Raw genomic sequence first — 5,231 nt, forward strand, 5'->3', positions numbered from 1 at the left:
GGCAACAAAGAGAATATTGAGGTACTTGAAGCATACACAACATGTTGGATTATGGTATCCCAAAGGAGCAAGATTTGAGTTGATTGGATATTAGGATTCCGATTATGCGGGATGCAAAGTTGAGAGAAAGAGCACATCGGGCACATGTCAACTATTGGGAAGATCACTTGTATCTTGGTCATCAAAGAAGCAAAATGGTGTAGCACTTTCAACCACCAAAGCGGAGTACATTTCGGCCAGTAGTTGTTGTGCTCAATTACTTTGGATGAAGGCTACTTTGAGTGACTTTGGAATCAAGTTCAAGCAAGTGCCATTGCTATGTGACAATGAAAGTGTCGTAAAGCTCACCAACAACCCGGTTCAACACTCAAGAACAAAGCATATAGATGTCTGTCGTCATTTCATAAGAGATCATCAACAAAAGGGGGACATTTGCATAGAGAGTGTGGGCACCAAAGATCAACTTGCCGACATATTCACCAAGCCACTTGATGAGAAGAGGTTTTGCAAGCTAAGGAATGAATTGACATACTTGACTTCTCAAATATGTGTTGATGCACCCCATTATATGACATGCCTCTCCTTCGAGCAATCCAAGGTAAAAGTTGATTAACATGGCATACATCCTTGCTAAGGACTTGTTTAGTGCATCTAGACATATTTCCCATTTCAATAGGCTCATTCATGAAGATTAAATGAATTTGATGCTTGTATTGTACCACTATTGCTTGTATGTTTGAAATGACCTAGTGGTAGCATATGACATGTTTGTGGGCTTGTAAACCTAGTGTTTGATTTAGAAAATGAGCTATAAGTGTTTAACTCAACATGGTACAAGATGACCCTTATTTGGAGGTGTGAAGAAGCTTATCCTTGGATCAAACCGAGTTAAATATCTTTTGCAAATAATCTAGATTGAACCAAATTGGGAAAATGATCCTCATTTCACATGGTTTCACCCCAACATATCTATAATTTGAGGCCACCTTTTGTGCAAATTGTTGACATTAATAATCCTACCCTATCTCTACTTTAAGCCTTTGTGGTCATTGATGCCAAAGGGGGAGAAATAGTGTACAAAGATAGTGAAACAATGGGGGAGAGATAATAGATGACAAAAGAAGGGGATCAATTAAAATTTTGAGCATACAAATAGGGGGAGCAAGCTCATAAACTTGTATGGTGCATTTGAATGAGCATTACATATGTTTGCTTGCATGACATAAGTTTTAATTTCAAATATCCATGCTTGTGTGGTGTATGCTAGTTGTAGGTTTGAATGTTGAAATGAAAAACTAGCATGCATAGGCTAAGTAACTAGACTTATGTTCATTCTATGGAAACTAGACCCTTGCATGCAATGTTGATCTCACGGGGTATTCTAGTTCTTGTATATGTCTAGTTACTAATGGTGCTAAGGATGGTATATTGGTGCACTCCGATTGGTATCACGCTTCAAAGGTCCATCTCTTATATCTTAGCATCATTTGGTAGAAATTGACTCCTATATTTCCTATCTAATCATATGTGCAAAGCTACAATCCAAACTCTTAGCACATATGTAGGGGGAGCAATTGCTACCATTTGGAGTTCATGAAACTTGTCCATATCCTTTACACATGGTAAATATGCTTGGGCAAGCAACATGGATTCAAATGAACTTCCAAAAAGGGGGAGATTAAAAGCTCTAGTTTGGTTTTGACTAATTGATGAAACCCTAAGTGCTAACCTAGTTTATCAAGATGATTATGAGATAGGTAGCACTACTCCAAGTGATGAAGCAATGGCGAAGATCATGACAATGGTGATGGCATGGTGATGGTCAAATGCTTAAACTTGGAAAAGAAGAAAGAGAAAAACAAAAGGCTCAAGACAAAGGTATAAAATGTAGGAGCCATTTTATTTTGGTGATCAAGACACTTAGCGAGTGTGATCACATTTAGGATTGATAGCCGTACTATTAAGAGGGGTGAAACTCGTATCGGAATGCGGTTATCAAAGTGCCACTAGATGCTCTAACTCATTGCATATGCATTTAGGATCTTATGGAGTGCTAACACCCTTGAAAATGTTTGTGAAAATACGCTAACACATGTGCACTAGGTGATACACTTGGTGGTTGGCACATTTGATCAAGGGTAGTGAAGTTTAGGTGCAAGGGCAAGAAACTCCACCGGCGGAGTGTCCGCCTGTAGAGTGCGGACAGTCCGATGATGCCACCGGCACCCTAGATAGAAAAATTGGTGGTCACTGTGAGTAACCGGACGCTGATCTTGGGTGGACCGGCGCGTCCGGTCAGGTGTGGCAGAGAGGTCGCCAATTTCAATGTTGCACCGGACGCTGGACCTGAGATGCACCGGACGCTGGTTTCTGTGTCCGGTCAAACTGACATGGCAACACAGTGACTAGGGTTTAGCACCGGACGCTGGTCTGTGTCCGGTCAAGGTGGACCGGACGCGTCTGATCGAAGAAAACTAGATTTGGACCCATACTATAAATGACCGGACGCTGGTGGTTCAGGGTCCGGTCAGTTTTGTCGAAGCGTCCGGTCAGTAAATAGCCGTTGTGATCTGGCGGCTCAAGTTTAACTCAGAATGACACGTGGCTTACATCTGTGGACCGGACGCTGTGTCCAGGGTCCGGTCAGTATGATCGGAGCATCCGGTCAGAGCGTGTTTTGCCAAGTGAAGGGGTACAACGGCTCTATTTTGTGGGGGCTTCTATTTAAGCCCCATGGCCAGTTCAATCTCACTCTCTTGCATATTTTCATTGACATAGCAACCTTGTGAGCTTAGCAAAAGTCCTCCCACTCATCTCCATCATTGATTCATCATCTTTGTGAGATTGGGAGAGAATCCAAGTGCATTGCTTGAGTGATTGCATCTAGAGGCACTTGGTATTCGTGTTGCGCTATGGATTTTGCTTGTTACTCTTGGTGGTTGCCACCACCTAGATGGCTCGGTGTAGCGGTGGAGGATCGACATGAGTTGGTGATTGTTCGTGGCCGTCTCCGGTGATTGTGAGGGGAGTTGTACCTTCCCCGGCGGAGCGCCAAAAGGTAACTCTAGTAAATTTCTCATGTCATTGAGTTACCTCACTTGTGGGTCGGTTCTTGCGGTGTCCAATTATATGGACGAGGTTTGTGAAACACCTCTTAGCCACCTAACCACTAAGTGTTGGTCGACACAACGGGGACGTAGCGTGTTGGCAAGCAAGTGAACCTCGGGAGAAAATCAATTGTCTCTTGTCTTTGGCATTCTCCTGGTGATTGGCTATATATTCTTCTTGTGATTGGTTCATCTCCTACACGTCGATATAATCATCCCACTCACTTATTTACATTCTTGCAAACTAGTTGATACAAGCTTTTAGTGTAATTAGAATTGAGAGCTTGCTTTATTATTTACAATCATCTAGTTGAGCTCTTTAGAGTAGCAAGATTGAGAGCTCTTAGTGAGTAATTACATTGCAAGTTGTGTGCCTAAGTAATCATTGCAACTAGAATTATTGGATAGGTGGCTTGCAACCCTTGTAGAGCTAGAGCAAGTTTGCATTACGCTATTTGTCATACTAATCAAATTGCTCTAGTTGATTTGTAGATTTTTAAATAGGCTATTCACCCCTCCTCTAGCCATATTAGGACCTTTCAACGTTTAGTAAATCATTTATCTGTCTCTGGCTCATCTCTATCTTTTTCTATAATCAAATTCCTGCTTTCTCGATCCTAATCTTTTCGTTTAGAATTTTCCAAGATCCTAAATCATTCTTTTGAGTTTCTCATTCATTAATCTATCTCTCAAAACTTCCTGGGAATTTTTCTGGAACCTTATGAATCATCAGGTTAAGATCGATCTAAACCAATCCATTCCTATTTTTCTATGAGCATAATCTAATTTTTAGATGCTCCAAAATATCTTTTCATGAGCTCTAAATACCTTATTTAGGTTTCTCATGTTGTAAAATGTCTCTGAGAATTTTCCCCAAAATTTTTAAGCTTTTGGAGTATTTTTCGTAGCTTAAATATCAATTCTGGACTTTTTCTAAAATTATTTTAATCCCAAAATTAATTAATTCTGAAAATAATAAAATATCTCGTTTTCCCACCAACCCTCAAAGTCCATGTGCAATAATCATAATAAATCTCAAAGGCCCATGCCTTTATTTACTAATGGATTTTAATGATTATTTAGGCCCATTAGTAAAGGTGCAGGGTGCAACATCAATTAGTATCATATTCCTAGTTGATATAGATGTGAGGAGTTCTCCTCCCTATATATTTGTACCAGCCCCTTGGCCAAAGCACACCAGAACTAGTAAAGGGAGCCCCTAGTTTAGGAATTCCTAATGTAGTAAATTAGATTTTTTTTCCTCTTTCTCTTCTACGTCGTTTCCAACATCTCGCCTGTGCCACCATCGGTCGGCCTCCCCCAGCCCCCTGCAACCAAGCTCCCTCCCTCTTGTTCATGTTGAAAGGTCACGTGAGATGGATGGAGGAAGAAGACGAGGTAATTACAGAATTGTCAATGGTTCATAATATCTCCGTCATTTTTTTGTTTTAATTCCATTTTGTTTCGTTTAAGTTGCGTTATATTCATTTTGATGTGATCTATAAGTTAGTGGCGACGTTTACCATATCACATGTTTTTCAATATATTGTTAAATACTAAATTGATTAATACACAAGCAACTAGTTTCTAATAAAAAGCAACGTAGGTGTTAAACTTCTATATTTCTTACATAAAAGTTAACATGATTAATTGTAAACTAAAATGTGTTTTAATTATACTTAGTTTAAACTCATTTAGTGTTTTCACATGCACTTTTCTTTTTATAAATTTAAAGTTTAATTGGATTAAATGATACATGCATGTTTATGAATCAAATATGATTAGTCTAACCTGGCTTTTAGAATTAAAATATATTTTATCTAATCTAAATTAATACGCTTCACATGGTTTTGCTCAATTAAAATAAATCAAGCATGTAGGCTTTTCTTTTCGTTAGTAATATAAAACTCCTGGAACTCTTTTCTTTTTTACTGTAGCTATGTTCTAGTTGTTACTTGTGACGTTGTGTCTGTGCTGACCAATGCTACGTGTTAGCAGTGATGTTTAACATGTCTCATATCTTAGAATTTTATAAGTTAAATGTTAATTTATTTAATGGTTATGCAACTGGGTTTATAATTAAAAGCCACTTAGGTGAACACATCGGTCTTTCATAAATCATTG

The 5,231-nt window shown here is 39.0% G+C and overlaps 1 pseudogene; it reads right to left on the reverse strand.

The window, feature by feature from the left end:
• Nucleotides 1-5,121: 5,121 nt before the first annotated feature.
• LOC136503026 (MYB transcription factor 69-like) overlaps nt 5,122-5,231 on the reverse strand; it is a 906-nt pseudogene continuing 796 nt past the window's right edge.

Source organism: Miscanthus floridulus, chromosome 14 (assembly GCF_019320115.1).
Source record: "Miscanthus floridulus cultivar M001 chromosome 14, ASM1932011v1, whole genome shotgun sequence".
Taxonomy (NCBI): domain Eukaryota; kingdom Viridiplantae; phylum Streptophyta; class Magnoliopsida; order Poales; family Poaceae; genus Miscanthus; species Miscanthus floridulus.